The sequence below is a fragment of the Oncorhynchus gorbuscha genome, linkage group LG18, assembly GCF_021184085.1.
Source record: "Oncorhynchus gorbuscha isolate QuinsamMale2020 ecotype Even-year linkage group LG18, OgorEven_v1.0, whole genome shotgun sequence".
Classification (NCBI taxonomy): domain Eukaryota; kingdom Metazoa; phylum Chordata; class Actinopteri; order Salmoniformes; family Salmonidae; genus Oncorhynchus; species Oncorhynchus gorbuscha.
In genome coordinates, this window is record NC_060190.1 from 6,666,215 (window position 1) to 6,684,700 (window position 18,486).

Consider the following 18,486-nt stretch of genomic DNA (forward strand, 5'->3'; position numbering starts at 1 on the left):
GTTGTGTTGTCTCTCTTGTCGTGATGTGTGTGTTTTAAAAAATGTTATCCTAGCCCCCGTCCCCACTGGAGGCCTTTTGCCTTTTGGTAGGCCGTCATAGTAACTTGCCTAGTTAAATATAGGTTCAATAAAATAAATAACTCAATGTGTAAAAAGTCAAGGAGTCTGACTGATACCTTTTTAGGCCTATAATTAAGACAAAGTCTTAAATATATGCCCATATTTTTATAATGTAAAATATTAGCCACTATCATTATCAACTTTCAGTAAGCCGAATAACAACACATATTCAACTGCCAATTTACTGTTAGTTCCCTTCAGTTGGTATAGACTACATTTTCATTCCATTTAATTACATTGTTTTGTTTACCTACATTTGAATCCTCTGTAAATGATGTCACAGCTTTTTGGTTGTTGCTGATGGTCATTAGTAACAGTTAATAATATATATATATACAGTGCCTTGCGAAAGTATTCGGCCCCCTTGAACTTTGCGACCTTTTGCCACATTTCAGGCTTCAAACATAAAGATATAAAACTGTATTTTTTTGTGAAGAATCAACAACAAGTGGGACACAATCATGAAGTGGAACGACATTTATTGGATATTTCAAACTTTTTTAACAAATCAAAAACTGAAAAATTGGGCGTGCAAAATTATTCAGCCCCTTTACTTTCAATGCAGCAAACTCTCCCCAGAAGTTCAGTGAGGATCTCTGAATGATCCAATGTTGACCTAAATGACTAATGATGATAAATACAATCCACCTGTGAGTAATCAAGTCTCCGTATAAATGAACCTGCACTGTGATAGTCTCAGAGGTCCGTTAAAAGCGCAGAGAGCATCATGAAGAACAAGGAACACACCAGGCAGGTCCGAGATACTGTTGTGAAGAAGTTTAAAGCTGGATTTGGATACAAAAAGATTTCCCACGCTTTAAACATCCCAAGGAGCACTGTGCAAGCGATAATATTGAAATGGAAGGAGTATCAGACCACTGCAAATCTACCAAGACCTGGCCGTCCCTCTAAACTTTCAGCTCATACAAGGAGAAGACTGATCAGAGATGCAGCCAAGAGGCCCATGATCACTCTGGATGAACTGCAGAGATCTACAGCTGAGGTGGGAGACTCTGTCCATAGGACAACAATCAGTCGTATATTGCACAAATCTGGCCTTTATGGAAGAGTGGCAAGAAGAAAGCCATTTCTTAAAGATATCCATAAAAAGTGTTGTTTAAAGTTTGCCACAAGCCACCTGGGAGACACACCAAACATGTGGAAGAAGGTGCTCTGGTCAGATGAAACCAAAATTGAACTTTTTGGCAACAATGCAAAACGTTATGTTTGGCGTAAAAGCAACACAGCACATCACCCTGAACACACCATCCCCACTGTCAAACATGGTGGTGGCAGCATCATGGTTTGGGCCTGCTTTTCTTCAGCAGGGACAGGGAAGATGGTTAAAATTGATGGGAAAATGGATGGAGCCAAATACAGGACCATTCTGGAAGAAAACCTGATGGAGTCTGCAAAAGACCTGAGACTGGGACGGAGATTTGTCTTCCAACAAGACAATGATCCAAAACATAAAGCAACATCTACAATGGAATGGTTCAAAAATAAACATATTCAGGTGTTAGAATGGCCAAGTCAAAGTCCAGACCTGAATCCAATCGAGAATCTGTGGAAAGAACTGAAAACTGCTGTTCACAAATGCTCTCCATCCAACCTCACTGAGCTCGAGCTGTTTTGCAAGGAGGAATGGGAAAAAATTTCAGTCTCTCGATGTGCAAAACTGATAGAGACATACCCCAAGCGACTTACAGCTGTAATCGCAGCAAAAGGTGGCGCTTCAAAGTATTAATTTAAGGGGGCTGAATAATTTTGCACGCCCAATTTTTCAGTTTTTGATTTGTTAAAAATGTTTGAAATATCCAATAAATGTCGTTCCAATTCATGATTGTGTCCCACTTGTTGTTGATTCTACGCAAAAAAATACAGTTTTATATCTTTATGTTTGAAGCCTGAAATGTGGCAAAAGGTCGCAAAGTTCAAGGGGGCCGAATACTTTCGCAAGGCACTGTATATATATTAGTACCAGTCAAAAGCTTGGACACACCTACTCATTCAAGGGTTTTCCTTTATTTTTACTGCTTTCTACATTGTAGAATAATAGTGAAGACATCAAAACTATTAAATAACATTGGTTGGTTTGGGATGAGTTGGACTGCAGAGTGAAGGAAAAGCAGCAAACAAGTGCTTAACATATGTGGGAACTCCTTCAAGACTTTTGGAAAAGCATTCCAGGTGGGGCTGGTTGAGAAAATGGTACCTTTATTTAACTAGGCAAGTCAGTTAAGAACAAATTCTTATTTACATTGACGGCCTACACCGGCCAAACCCGGACGACGTTGGGGACAATTGTGTGCCACTCTATGGGTCTCCCGATCATGGCCGGTTGTGATACAGCCTGGATTTGAACCAGGACGTCTGTAGTGACGCCTCAAACACTGAGATGCAGTGCCTTAGACCGCTGTGCCACTCAGGAGACCCAAAATAATTTAAATAGTTGTTGAACCCGACGCATTGTGCAATACTTGGCTGTGTCATCACACAGTTCCATGGTTAGTGCTGGCAGTAGTTGAGGGTATAACCTACTATTGTACACTATTCTCACTATTATAATTCTATGTACAGTAATCTTCCAACATTACCATGGGTTGAAGAACTGAATGTGACAATTTTCAGAATGAATCAAACCACTGTTTTCTTTCTTTCGCTCATGAAGGCTCTCCACACCATTTTTTTTGAATGATTCTTAAATACTTTCCTAAGCTAAATAATATATAATAATAATTTTAAATCTACAAATTGCATATATTTAGATGGCTTTCCTTCATTGATCCCTAATATTCTAAACCCGTTCAATATATTCTGTTGTGTCCGTTAAAGCCACACCGTATTTATAAGGCTTAAGATAAAGGTACTGACAACCCTATTGAATCAAAACTATACAAGAAACTCTGTTGGCCAGCAAGTGAGAGGGTTTTCAGCAGTTGAAAAAAATGTATTGAGTGTGTGCAAGGGAACCACGCTTGCAAAGCCCGTTACGCACCTTCATAAGGTAAGTCTGAATACCAAGTGCATAGGAAAGGCGTGCTTAACGAATACGTCATTTCCTAAGTCGGAATCGGGCCCATAGAGCCTAGCCTATATCTGTTATGTACAATACAGAGTGTACAGGTCATTTGACTGTCCTTTTGCAATGTGGTCCGTTGTGGCTGCATTATGGCTTGTTTCGATTTGGTTTTAATTCAGTATCTCTATCTTATTATGATATTTTCAGATATTTAGCTATATTTCCTCCCATGCTTCCCCTTACATTCAACTGTCTGTGTGATGAATCTGTTTAAATGAGTGGTACAGTGAATCGTACACCAGCCAGGGCGTGCTTGGTCCTCTTTGAGGCCCACTAAAGTGTTGATTTCAGGCTACATCATAGGATTCCCGTGGTGGTTCACTGCAGGCTTGAGTGTCCTAATGCCGTTTGTTGTTGTTCTTTTCAATAGACCCCATATGCCTATTAGTCATTTCTGAGAAATTCACTTTAGCTTCTAATGGAGATGGGGTCTAAAATGGAGGTTGGTGCATGGAGAAAACTGTGCTTGTGAATGTAATTCATATTCCCCCAAAATGTGAAATTCTTGGCATGCTTTTGGTTATTTTGATATTAGAGGCAGCATATGACTGCCACAGCTCCTACTTAGTCACTACCCAAGACCTAAGTATTGATCAACTAACCTTCAAGTTATCTACAATTCTACAAAATGTCATATACTGTAGTATCAAATCTGATTCTTATCTTAAGTGGTTGAAGTCAATCAGTTGCAAAGTTTAAGTCAATGTTAGTGGATGTGAGATATAATTTTAAGTCCAGACTTTCCTTTACGAAGGCCTTGGATTAAGCTTTTTTAACTAATTCTCCTTCCTAGTCCTCCATCTCAATCATTAGAGCAAAAGTAGCCTCTCAAAGTTACAGCGCGTTGATGTTAATTGAGTATAGTCTACTGTGGATCCAAGTAGTCTGAATGATTTAGGTAGGCTTTTAACCCAGCACAGTGAGGAGGGATGACACTACGCTTGGAGAGTGAGCTCTTATTACTATTTATAATACACAATGTTCCTCCCAGGTACATTTTTTGACAATGTCTCCGTCTCAAATGGCACCCTGTTCCCTATATAGTACACTACCTCTGACGAGGACCCACAGGGGTTTGGCCGAAAGTAGTACACTGTATAGGTGATATGGTGCCATTCGGGACTCAGACAATGTCTTCCTGTCTCTAACTCACAAAGGGCATCCATCCACCCCTCCATCTCAGTTCTAAAGGATTAATGCTATTTCAAAGCTGTGGCGCATGGTGAGATTATGTTGCTGCATTTGAGAGACATGGCTAGGCTAGCCTATACGTTTAATTTGTGACATTTCTGGTCAATTCTGTAAAGACATGATAATGGCTTGCATTTACTGTATGTAGGCTATAGACCTAGCACTTTTTATTGAGTCTCAAAGTGATTTACATTGTATGGCAGTAACTCACATATTTCCTTTATCATATGCTATGCGTACCATTTTTGAAGGGGGCAAAGGAAGTTATAATTATGTATTTAGCAATGAGACTCCAATCTGCTGCACTTTCCAGATAGATATTAATAATCAGTAGTTTTGTTTAATCCATTTTACTATCACCACAATATATCATATTGTATATTTCTGAATAATTGTCTATGAAAGTCGTTGTTTGATTGTAGTGAGGCTAGGACTGTGGTACAGTATTTTGCATGTGGTACAGTATTTAATTGCCAAAGTTTGTGTATGTTTCTTTGAGCCCAATACACCATTTGCACTATTAATGTCATTTAAATACTACTGAAGGAGTTTGAGATAATTACAGTTGGAAAGAGTCAGAGCGAAAGATGGGTTTTGGAAATAAAATGTGTTGAATACATAATTTATCACTCTGCCAGACAGGATAAAAATTCCTTACACAGTGATATCCTTTGACATTTTTCCCAGGGCTAAAATGTGTGTACACACACACACACACACACACACACATGCACACACACACACACTTCCTAGAGGGCAACATGGTAAAATCCAGCGGGGAAATGCAGGACACAACCCATCTATAAAAGTGGGAAGGGATGAAGGCAGGAAGAGAACATGAGAGAATGATGCATATATTACACGGACAAGATCAGAGACTAGTGGGTGTTAGGCCAAAGTTACTTCTTGAATACTTATCATCAAAATTGGCAAAGTGCTTCCTATTTGTTGAACCCATTTTATATGTCTGTTGTGTATGGAACTTTTTCCAGAAATCTAATGTTGAATGTCCTGAATGTTAGGCTCAAGTTAAATCTACCCATTACAAACCTTGAATACTCAAAGGGCCAATGCAGCCATTTGCTTTTCAATATTAAATCATTAATTCGTAGCAATCTAGTACCTTACTGTGATTGTTATTAATTAAAATAGCAAACAACTCCACAAAAATAGCTTTTTAGCAAATATACATTTCTCAAGCAATAGTTTTGCTAGAACTGCTTGTTATTGGCAGAGAGGTTTGGAAGTCTTTTTCTTATTTGTCTATTAACTAATTTACTGCCTGGTGATAGGCAGGCCAAAACTCCATCCCACCAAAACAGACGGCCTTTCAAAAAGCTCTTACACTTAAAGGGCATTGTTGTAATTGTCACAATTTCTCAGTATTATTCCAACCTCATATTGTGGAAATATACATAAAACACAGGATAATCAAGTTTTTGACTTCACTGGGCCTTTAATGTCAACATTGGCAAAGTGGTTATTATATGTTTTACACATTTTGTATGTCTGTCAATGTAATATATGGGATATTTTCTGAAATTTGATTTTAAAAAGTGGTATTTAATGTTAGGCCAGAGTTGAATCCAACCACCAGACAAAATGAACTAAGTACCGTTTTTCTTTTGCATGTATTTTGTACTGTCTGTCAATGTATAATATGGAACTTTTATAATATATGATAAGAAGATAAATCACGCTGCATAATTGTGTGTTTGCCAAGAGTGAAGTGAAAGGTGAAAAGCTGTGTTAAAAGCCTTGAACCTCTGAAGCAATTGACTTGTGTATACAAAAGACACAAAATAATTCACCATTAAGCAGAGAAACATTCGCCCTAACAGATCATGTCTGGTTATTGACCATCTCTCTGTCTCCCTCCCTCCTCTCCTCTCTCCCCCAGTCTTGACAAAGACCCAACGTACAGACCGATGATGGTGACTAAATAAACGAGGGGAGCGACAGAAGAAACAGAAGAAGGGAAGGAGGAAGACACGCTCTGATCTCCGCATTGCCACGGCAACCGTTGTTCACACACACAGAGTTGTCAGAGGAAACCTCGTCGCGCTGTATCATCCAGTGGAAGAGGACGGGAGGATGAGTCAGACGACAAGAGACGATTGAGAGAGCGCCTCGCCCCTCTCCATCTCTTTCTCCATTCGTCATTTCTCCATTTATTTTTTGAGTTCTCCTTACACACTCAAACTAGACACACGCACACTTGTTCAATCCCGGTGCTCATCCCCCACTCCATAAGCCCTCTTCACGTCTACTCCTCTCTGCACGGCTTCCTCTGTTCATCCTTCCCTCCACCCGGTGCTATGAGAGGAGTAGTTGGGTCCCAGACCACACCACCATGCCAGTTCTGAAGAGTAGAGAGGAGATCTGGGCTGGCAATGTACAAGGTAGGACCCCCCAAGGCCTTTTACGCTTGACCTTTTCTCTCTGTTTCACAGATGCAGTCCATCAGTCTTAGGCTCGAAATTCAATCAAACCTGCAATGTTTATTACATTTACATTGTAGTCATTTGGCAGATGCTCTTATCCATTCATCTTAAGCTAGCTCGGTGGGACAACCAGTACATATCCGCCCTATAAAGTAGCTATCAGCAAAGTCAGAGCTGGCAAGGGAGAGGAGAAAAAGTCAAGTGCGAGTGTTAGTTCACGAAAATGCATTTTAAAACATAAAAACACATATGAAAGTGTATTCGATAATAAACTATTATCCGTGAACATACCCACTTGTTATAGTGAAAACTGGACGCATCCACCCATGAGCGGAATGTACCTGGTAGTAGCGGTGGTTTTTGAAGAAAAAGAGATACTGCCTAAATATCACAATGCAGGTTTGATTGAAAAGCCTTCCGTTTCTTTATGTGTGATACAATATCCACATGAGGCTGAATGTGTAACTGTCTGCCTTTGAAAGGGCTTATTTACATGTCTTTTGTGAACAGTAATGATCTAATATGACCAGCAAAACCAAAGTCCCCTCCTTTGGCCGTCAGCAACCAATGTTGTTCCTTTTGTACTCCATTTAGTACGTACAGACAGTCATTGCACATTTTCGGGTTTGTTATTTAAATCGAGAACCATTTTGTTTTCAGGACCAGCGAGATCGAGAGAAAAGCGTGAAGTAGAGAATGAAACTAGAAACGGATAAAGCGTGAGAATGGAGGATGAAGGAAGAAAGAGTTAGGAGAGTGTAGAGGAAGAAAGAGTTAGGAGAGCGTAGAGGAAGAAAGAGTTAGGAGAGAAAGAGTTAGGAGAGAAAGAGTTAGGAGAGAAAGAGTTAGGAGAGCGTAGAGGAAGAAAGCGTAAGGAGAGCGTAGAGGAAGAAAGAGTTAGGAGAGCGTAGAGGAAGAAAGAGTTAGGAGAGCGTAGAGGAAGAAAGAGTTAGGGGAGCGTAGAGGAAGAAAGAGTTAGGAGAGCGTAGAGGAAGAAAGCGTAAGGAGAGCGTAGAGGAAGAAAGAGTTAGGAGAGCGTAGAGGAAGAAAGAGTTAGGAGAGCGTAGAGGAAGAAAGCGTAAGGAGAGCGTAGAGGAAGAAAGAGTTAGGAGAGCGTAGAGGAAGAAAGAGTTAGGAGAGCGTAGAGGAAGAAAGAGTTAGGGGAGCGTAGAGGAAGAAAGAGTTAGGAGAGCGTAGAGGAAGAAAGAGTTAGGAGAGCGTAGAGGAAGAAAGAGTTAGGGGAGCGTAGAGGAAGAAAGAGTTAGGAGAGCGTAGAGGAAGAAAGAGTTAGGAGAGCGTAGAGGAAGAAAGAGTTAGGAGAGCGTAGAGGAAGAAAGAGTTAGGAGAGTGTAGAGGAAGAAAGGACTAATTGTCTTCCTCTCTCTCTCTCCCTGGGGTGGGCGTAGAGGGAACTAAAAGTGGATGGAAAACTGGAAGTGAAAGAGAGCTGGGGGGGGGGGGGAAACACAGAGACAGGTTTATCTAATAGTGGATGTGGAGACTGGAAGTGAGACAGAGAGCAGGAGAGAGATGGACAGGGAAGCAGAAAGGTAGACAGACAGACAGGCAGGCAGGCAGGCAGGCAGGCAGGCAGGCAGGCAGGCAGGCAGGCAGGCAGGCAGGCAGGCAGGCAGGCAGGCAGGCAGGCAGGCAGGCAGGCAGGCAGACAGACAGACAGGCAGGCAGGCAGGCAGGCAGGCAGGCAGGCAGGCAGGCAGGCAGGCAGGCAGGCAGGCAGGCAGGCAGACAGACAGACAGACAGACAGACAGACAGACAGACAGACAGACAGACAGACAGACAGACAGACAGACAGACAGACAGACAGACAGACAGACAGACAGACAGACAGACAGACAGACAGACAGACAGACAGACAGACAGACAGACAGACAGACAGACAGACAGACAGACAGACAGACAGACAGACAGACTCTACTGGGTGAAATTCCACAGTGTGCCATCACAGCAGCAAGATTTGTGACCTGTTGCCACAAGAAAAGGGCAACCAGTGAAGCGCCAACACCATTGTAAATACAACCTATGTTTATTTTATTTCACTTTTGTGCTTTAACCATTTGCACATCGTTACAACACTATATATAGACATAATATGACATTTGAAATGTCTTTTGTAACTGTTTAATGTTAATTTCTGTTGTTTATTTCACTTTTGTTTATTATCTAGTTCACATGCTTTGGCAATGTTAACATACAGTATGTTTCCCATGCCAATGAAGCCCTTGACTTGAGAGGGGCAGGGAGAGACAGACAGACTGAATGAAACCCAGAGCGAGTGAAATGGTCATTTATCTGACTGAGGATAGAGATCTCAGACATGGGTTACGTTATGTCTCAAATGACATCCTATTCCATAAAATGGGCACCTCTTCTGAACAGAGCCCTATGGGGCAAAAATATTGCACTAAATAGGGAATAGGGTGCCATTTGGGACACAGACAGATAGATTGGGAACGGGAGCGTGCGGCCCAGAAGGAGCTTGTTTGTGGAGCTGGTTTGGTTTGTGGTGGATTACGTGTTCTCTTGCCGGGCTTAGTGGTGTGGCAGCACCCTTCTGTGATCAGTAGCTTGTGACCAGAGTGTGTGTGTGTGTGTGCGTGCGTGCGTGTGCGTGCGTGTGTTGAGAGAGTGGCAGCAGTGCATCATGGCCACAGACTGACGACCTGGCAGGCAACTCTATTGACTTCTGGCTTCATTTGACTGGCTTTACAAATATGGATGGAGTCATTAAAGGATTAAGGGGACTCGAAGTGCAGGCTGTTGTTTGTGAGAGAGAGATGTACAGTATTCCTTGTGGTCAATGTTAAAAACATTTAAATAGTTATTTTCTTACTCTCAACTTTTTCTGGTCCTCTTCTCATTCCTCTTTGAACCTGTAATGCATCACCATCTCTCAAGTATAGACTTTTCCCGAACGACCATCAGTGTACTGACCCATCGTCGATGACGAAAATGTATGCCCTCACTAACTGTGGCTCTAATAAGTGACGATCATCTGACTCCCACCCACTCACCGTTTGCTTCTCTGTGATGAAAATAAGCATTCCAAATGTCTCTCTTTTTCTACCTCTCTCTCTTTTTTCCCCACCACCACTGCCAGTCATGTGTGACTGTCTTTGAAGGTAGGATGGAAGGTCTAAGAATAGCATAGATGGGCCACATCACTGTGATACTGCTGCAGCCCACAAACCGTAGCTTCTTAGAGGGCCATTCTTTCTCACGCTCTCACTCATATCAGCATTCCTTCAACACGTATCCCTCTTAACAGGCAACCGAATATACTTCTAGTGTAGGTGTTTTGATACAATTTATAGGATAGGGACTTTGAATAGAAAAAAATGCATCTTCACTGAAATATCCTGTCTTCTTAATATAATAATATACGCCGTTTAGCAGACACGTTTATCCAAAGCGACTTAGTCATGCTTGCATACATTTTACGTACAGGTGGCCCTGGGAATCCAACCCACTATCCATGCTCTACCAACTGAGCTAGAGAGAACCACTTCTTTTGACTTGAGTCAATGCAGCACAGTGAGAGTCTAATCGGTTGGTTACTGATCCCCTGTCTTTGGCGGTTTGTTCTGTAAATGACATGATCGTAATGTCTTGGTCGTCGTAGATTCTTAGAGTGCCATATCAGCTCAACTCATCAGCATGCCTTGAATTGCCCCTTCGATACCTATTCCCCTTAATAGGCTACCTGATATCCTCCTCCTCCGTGCCCCAAATGGCATTCTATTCCCTATGTAATGCACTACTTTTGACCAAAAGCTAGTGCACTGAACAGGGAATATGGTGTCATTTGAGACACAACCCTAGTCGAGGTGCTTGGATATAATTGATTGGCTAGGGTGTATACTGCTTTTGAATAGAGAAATGTCTCCATTGAAATTTCTTGGCTTCTTTTGACTTGAGTCAATGCAGCACACTGAGAGTCTCGTTGGTTATATGATCAGAATGTGTAGATGCTGTGCGAACATTTCTTGTTGTTGAAGTTGTCACTGTTCCCTGTCACGCCGACGGAACCTCTTTTGAAGCCGCTTTTTGACAGGCAGACAGAGTTACAGCGAGAGAGAGAGAAGGGAGAGAGAGAAGGGAGAGAGAGAGGTGAAGAGGGAGAGAAAGAGAAATGGAGAAGGGGTTAGAGAGAGTCAGGTTTTTCAGAGACAGAGAGGCAGAACACAAGGGGAGTGTGGCTCGTCGAGAGAGGGGTGGCGGTATATGGAGATGAGAGACATGGAGGGATGAGAGAGAGAGTGACGGAGGGAGGTTATGATACCAGAACAGGTTGAAGGAATAAGCGAAGTAACATTTGATGAATTACAAATGAGAGAGAGAGAGAGAGAGAAAAGAGAAGAATTGGGATCATCATGTGTTGTGCAGGTGACTCTTCAGAGAAGGAACGATAGTGAGAGGATAATGATACATTTAACGGAGGAGATGAAGAGGGTGAAAGAGATTCGTAGATGGAGTGTGATCTAACCAGGCTACAGTAGAGTAGATGCCATGAAGATAAAGCATGATACTCCTTTGTAGTTTCAAACCTCCGTGACAAACTCTTTCCCCAAGGAATCTATCCAGAAAAGAACACAAAGAACCAATGTGACCGTTAGTATGCGGTGGGTGATGCCATTGTACTCAAGTTAGCAGTGTGCAACGGTCACCATATACAAGAGGTTTACTTGCCAAACCAGAAGTATCGCTAGTTTATAAAACACTTGAAATCAGGGGTTGGAACCAAAGTTATTTTCCAATTGTTTTGTTGTGAACAGAACCATTATTTTTTCATTCTGTTCCACTGTTCCCACTAGCAAAATAAAGTTCTGAACCAGTTTGAACCCCCAAAAAGTAACGCTTTATATCGTTCCTTTCGGTTCCTTTTTACAACCTCTGAAACATCCATTTTATTTGACATTTAGCTCGACATTATATTACTTCACCAATCAGTGCATATAGAATAGCTTGGTGTGGAGCGGGTAAGCGGTTTAATCTGTATAGGAAAGTCGTCAATAACAAATTGTATTTTGCCGTAACAGCATGGTTTAATCATAATGAAAGACGAACACACATACTGTGCTGCCAGTCACAGTGTAGGGCGGGAGATGCAACGGACGTTTTCAGGGTGAGGAAGGAGGATGTAGGAAGCTTGCCTTGAAGCTCTGAGCATCTTGTTATGACATGCATTATCTGAATCAGGCCCACAGAATTATACCTACGGTGGAGTGGCTTCTATGGAGGAACTTTGAATGTCTTTGAAATTCCCAGTTGGTTTAATGTTGGTACCAGAGCAAGCTTGCTAGCTAACGAGCTTGTGTGTTCAGAGCAGCACTAGAATTAAAAACACGTCTTATCTATTGTATTTACTAAATCCAACGTGAAAAGTGACAACTATTGTATCCTTAACTGGCATTGAAAAGTCCATCCATTCTTCTCTAATTAACCATCTCTCCCTAATTACTGAATTACGCTTGTAATGTCGTCAGTAGACTACAGTAGCCTATGTAATGTCGTCAGTAGACTACAGTAACCTATGTAATGTTGTCAGTAGACTACAGTAACCTATGTAATGTTGTCAGTAGACTACAGTAACCTATGTAATGTTGTCAGTAGGCTACAGTAACCTATGTAATGTTGTCAGTAGGCTACAGTAACCTATGTAATGTTGTCAGTAGGCTACAGTAACCTATGTAATGTTGTCAGTAGACTACAGTAGCCTATGTAATGTTGTCAGTAGGCTACAGTAACCTATGTAATGTTGTCAGTAGGCTACAGTAACCTATGTAATGTTGTCAGTAGGCTACAGTAACCTATGTAATGTTGTCAGTAGACTACAGTAGCCTATGTAATGTTGTCAGTAGGCTACAGTAACCTATGTAATGTTGTCAGTAGGCTACAGTAACCTATGTAATGTTGTCAGTAGACTACAGTAGCCTATGTAATGTTGTCAGTAGGCTACAGTAACCTATGTAATGTTGTCAGTAGGCTACAGTAACCTATGTAATGTTGTCAGTAGACTACAGTAGCCTATGTAATGTTGTCAGTAGGCTACAGTAACCTATGTAATGTTGTCAGTAGACTACAGTAGCCTATGTAATGTTGTCAGTAGGCTACAGTAACCTATGTAATGTTGTCAGTAGGCTACAGTAACCTATGTAATGTTGTCAGTAGACTACAGTAGCGTTGTCAGTAGGCTACAGTAACCTATGTAATGTTGTCAGTAGACTACAGTAACCTATGTAATGTTGTCAGTAGACTACAGCAACCTATGTAATGTTGTCAGTAGACTACAGTAACCTATGTAATGTCGTCAGTAGGCTACAGTAACCTATGTAATGTTGTCAGTAGACTACAGTAACCAATGTAATGTTGTCAGTAGACTACAGTAACCTATGTAATGTTGTCAGTAGACGACAGTAACCTATGTAACGTCGTCAGTAGGTACAGTAACCTATGTAATGTCGTCAGTAGGCTACAGTAACCTATGTAATGTTGTCACTAGACTACAGTAACCTATGTAATGTTGTCAGTAGGCTACAGTAACCTATGTAATGTTGTCAGTAGACTACAGTAACCTATGTAATGTTGTCAGTAGACTACAGTAATCTATGTAATGTTGTCACTAGACTACAGTAACCTATGTAACGTCGTCAGAAGGCTACAATAACCTATGCTTCAGAAGGGAGGGGCAGGTAGCCTACATACACACCCACTGTAAAAACAATTCAGCTGGCAGGCAGACACTGGAGCGAGAGTGAGGGCTTTGCATAGGCGCTTTGTTGTGATTTTTTGGGGACTGGTAAAAAATACCTGGAACATGAAAGAACGTTATTAACCGGTCCCCAACACTATAGATCACTTTCTTTTTTGGTATGGGTTCTGCTCTTCAAATGATTTGGTTATTTTATGGTTTTCAGTTCTGTTCCCTGAACCAGTTCTAACCTTGTTTTAAAAATAGTTTTCTGGTCTTCATGGATAAAAAATAAATTTGTCTCCAGAAATATAATATTGTAATTAATGTATCAGAGCTGGCTTGTGTGATAAGTCCCTTTGGTTGAAACCTGAACATTTGGATCGATTCCCCATGCTAATGCCAAGGATTTAGCTCAGTGGGCTAAAATACTATTGCAGCTCACAGTGCAGGAGACTCCTGAGTCTGAGTGTCCCTAACTACTGTGTGAAGTGAACCTGCCTCCTGAGTCTGGGTGTCCCCCCCTCCCTGACTGTATCACTGAGCTTGCTTTCATTTGGCCCTCTGCTGGGAACAGCTTGCTAATTAATTACCCATGACCACTGAGGTGGGGAGGGGTTGGGGGGTAACGAGACTGGGAGGGTGGTGGTGAGGGGGAAGCAGGTCATAACTAGTGTCCTCAGGGGGTAGGCTAAAATGAATCACCCCCCCCCCCTCCGCCTTGCCGGAAAGACATCTTGCCAGACAAAAGTAGTACAGTCTGTCTCTGGGTTTGAATGAGGAAAAGTTATCTGTATCAAGTGTTGTTTTTTGCATGGCTGTTAACATCTGTCAAACAGAGAATACATAGACAGAGGTATATAGGTGCAGTATAGAAATGAGTGATGACACAGGGGTGCCAGACTGTATAGAACATATAACCACATGGCTATCCAGTGGTGGTCCAGTCATAGAGGCTTTATAGTTCTAATCCAGTGGTGGTCCAGTCATAGAGGCTTTATAGTTCTAATCCAGTGGTGGTCCAGTCATAGAGGCTTTATAGTTCTAATCCAGTGGTGGTCCAGTCATAGAGGGTTTATAGTTCTAATCCAGTGGTGGTCTAGTCATAGAGGCTTTATAGTTCTAATCCAGTGGTGGTCCAGTCATAGAGGCTTTATAGTTCTAATCCAGTGGTGGTCCAGTCATAGAGGGTTTATAGTTCTAATCCAGTGGTGGTCCAGTCATAGAGGCTTTATAGTTCTAATCCAGTGGTGGTCCAGTCATAGAGGGTTTATAGTTCTAATCCAGTGGTGGTCCAGTCATAGAGGCTTTATAGTTCTAATCCAGTGGTGGTCCAGTCATAGAGGCTTTATAGTTCTAATCCAGTGGTGGTCCAGTCATAGAGGCTTTATAGTTCTAATCCAGTGGTGGTCCAGTCATAGAGGCTTTATAGTTCTAATCCAGTGGTGGTCTAGTCATAGAGGCTTTATAGTTCTAATCCAGTGGTGGTCCAGTCATAGAGGCTTTATAGTTCTAATCCAGTGGAGGTCCAGTCATAGAGGCTTTATAGTTCTAATCCAGTGGTGGTCCAGTCATAGAGGCTTTATAGTTCTAATCCAGTGGTGGTCCAGTCATAGAGGCTTTATAGTTCTAATCCAGTGGAGGTTCAGTCATAGAGGCTTTATAGTTCTAATCCAGTGGAGGTCCAGTCATATAGGCTTTATAGTTCTAATCCAGTGGTGGTCCAGTCATAGAGGCTTTATAGTTCTAATTCAGTGGTGGTTCAGTCATAGAGGCTTTATAGTTCTAATCCAGATGTTCAGTCACTGTGAAGCGGGCCACAGACTCCAGCCCACATAGAGACCCCTCTACTCTGCTGTGTACTGCTGCCGTAAGGAGCAGCCAGAGGAGCGTGGTCAATCAAATCCTGGAGATATGGAAGAAATGGCTTCAATGAGCTAATGCAGACCCCAGGGGATAAAGGAACCCTCCTACTATCAGTAGGTTTTTTAGGTCTGGGTGTGTGTGTTATTGTTTCAGGCTGGGAATGTGTGTGTGTATGCAGGCATGCATGTCTGTGGCACTTAAGCACAATTAACATTGAAAAGCCTCTCGACCGAGCTCAAGCACACGTATTCAAACACCTAAGACCCTCTTCTGTAAAATAGTGACTTTCCTTCCCTTTTTTAGGCCATAGAGAAGCAACAGATTGATGACTACTACTCACCACTGATAGCTCAAGTGGCTCATACTGATGATTACATCATCTTGGCCCCACTTCTGGGGATGAATAGGGTGATGAGACTTTCTCCTCCAGACATGGTCACTTCCTCTACCCCTTTATATCCTCTCTTCTCTCTTATTCCCACTGTTCATGTTCTGCTTCTCTGTGTCTGCCTTCCTATTTCAACCAACTGTCTCCCTTCTTCACTGCCTCATGCCCAGATGCTCCTAACACTCTTTCCATATCTCTCTCTCTCTCTCTCTCTCTCTCTCTCTCTCTCTCTCTCTCTCTCTTTCTCTCTCTCTCTCTCTCTCTCGCTCTCTCTCTCGTTCCCTTTCTCTCTCTCCGCCTCTTTCTCTCTGTCTCTCTGTCTCTCTGTCTCTCTGTCTCTCTCTCTCTCTCTCTCTCTCTCTCTCTCTCTCTCTCTCTCTCTCTCTCTCTCTCTCTATATATATATATATATATATATATCTTTCACTCTCTCTTTCTCTCTCTCTGTCTTTCTCACTCTCTTTCTCTCTCTTTCTCTCACTCTTTTGCTTTCTCTCTCTCTGCCTCTGCTTTCACTCACTATCTCTCTATATCTTTTGCTATTTCTCTCTCTCTCTCTCTCTCTCTCTCTCTCTCTCTCTCTCTCTCTCTCTCTCTCTCTCTCTCTCTCTCTCTCTACTTCCCCTCCATCTCTCTCTCTCTCTCTCTCTCTCTCTCTCTCTCTCTCTCTCTCTCTCTCTCTCTCTCTCTCTCTCTCTCTCTCCTCTCCTTCCCTCCATCTCTCTCTCTCTCTCTCTCTCTCTCTCTCTCTCTCTCTCTCTCTCTCTCTCTCTCTCTCTCTCTCTCTCTCTCTCTCTCTCTCTCTCTCTCTCTCTCTCTCTCTCTCTCTCTCTCTCTCTCTCTCTCTCTCTCTCTCTCTCTCTCTCTCTCTCTCTCTCTCTCTCTCTCTCTCTCTCTCTCTCTCTCTCTCTCTCTCTCTCTCTCTCTCTCTCTCTCTCTCTCTCTCTCTCTCTCTCTCTCTCTCTCTCTCTCTCTCTCTCTACTCTCCCTCTCTCCCTCCATCTCTCTCTCTCTTCTGTCTCTCTCTGTCTCTCTCTCTCTCTCTCTCTTCTCTCTCTCTCTCTCTCTCTCTCTCTCTCTCTCTCTCTCTCTCTCTCTCTCTCTCTCTCTCTCTCTCTCTCTCTCTCTCTCTCTCTCTCTCTCTCTCTCTCTCTCTCTCTCTCTCTCTCTCTCTCTCTCTCTACCTTACCTTCCCTCCATCTCTCTCTGTCTCTCTCTGTCTCTCTCTCTCTCTCTGTCTCTCTCTCTCTCTCTCTCTCTCTCTCTCTCTCTCTCTCTCTCTCTCTCTCTCTCTCTCTATCTCTCCTTCCCTCCATCTCTCTGTCTTTCCATTTCTCAATGTTAATTAAAATCATAGAGTATCCAGAGGATTCTGCTGCATGGCTGTGATTTAAATAGGGACATCACCATCTACTCAACATTACTGTCAGGCTAAAACAAATTCCATTTATTCTCATAATATGTGTGCTGCTCCTTCTCGAAGGATATGAATTACTACCATTTACAGTCGTAAATTGTAGACATATGGATAAGAAGACGCTCGCTAACCAATCCTTGACTGTCCAACGATATGGAAATACAATCCGAATCAGCGTGCAATACAATACATAACTGACATCTCCCCCGGTGGGATAGAATAAATTAATTACTGTATAATACTGAAAAGAATAACAACCTATAACAATCATGACGCTCCTGCATGAGGCTAATTAAAACAGCTTGAAGTCTGATTATCTGATGACAACAGCACAATAGCGACATTTCAGAGATAAATAGATGCATCTCTGAACCCAGAGATCAAGATGCCACTGAGAACAATGACTGAAGTGGATGTCATTGCCCATCCGCATGTTGGTGAAGAGCCATTGATGTCCAACCATTTACATAAAAAGATAGCGATGAATTATGCGTGTGCTTCTGAATGATTTGCATGTAGAAAACGCACCGTGTAGGAGTAACGCTCTCAGAAATATCTGTTATGTTCCTTGGCTGCTACCTGTAAATCATGACGGGAAATGTATCAGCTTTCAGTATGTCATCCTCAATGTCTTTCAAATGTTGCGTGATTCTGGGGATGTTTGTGTGGAAATGTCGGTTTTGACTACTTATGCAATGTCTTTCAGGAAGGTTTCTGTCTATACCGTTACACGGATGTGTTTCTGATTGCAGCTAATGTGTTGTATGACTCCAGTATGTGTTCTGGTTACTGTGGAAACGGATGTGTTTCTGATTGCATAAAGAGACTGTTGCATTCACCGCGGAGCAGCTAGCCCTCCTTCCTTCCTGAAGCTGTTTAGAGCTCCAGCCTGCAACATACAAACTCCTAATCCCCCCAGTATTCAGGACAAGCAGCGTGTATTTAACATACCTTACACAACACTGTCTCTATCTAACCACCATTCACACACATGCGCGCACGCACGCACGCACGCACGCACGCACGCACGCACGCACACACTCATTACAGTGTGAACAAGAGACCGGTGGGGCCTGAGTTCTGAGAGAGCACAAATACTCGATAGGGGTTGAATGTCTTGACTGATCACAAAGAACGTCTATTGGCACATGGGAGAGACGAGTGGGGGGCGGGGTCCTGGTAATTCTTCTGGTCGTTTGGGCTGTTTGAGGCGGGGTGAGTTCCTCGATCAATGCTCTTTGTAAATGTTAAGTGTGATGACAGTAACA

The 18,486-nt window shown here is 42.4% G+C and overlaps 1 pseudogene; it reads left to right on the plus strand.

Annotated features, from left to right (window-relative positions):
* LOC124004086 overlaps window positions 1-18,486 on the plus strand; it is a 174,822-nt pseudogene that overhangs the window by 1,197 nt on the left and 155,139 nt on the right.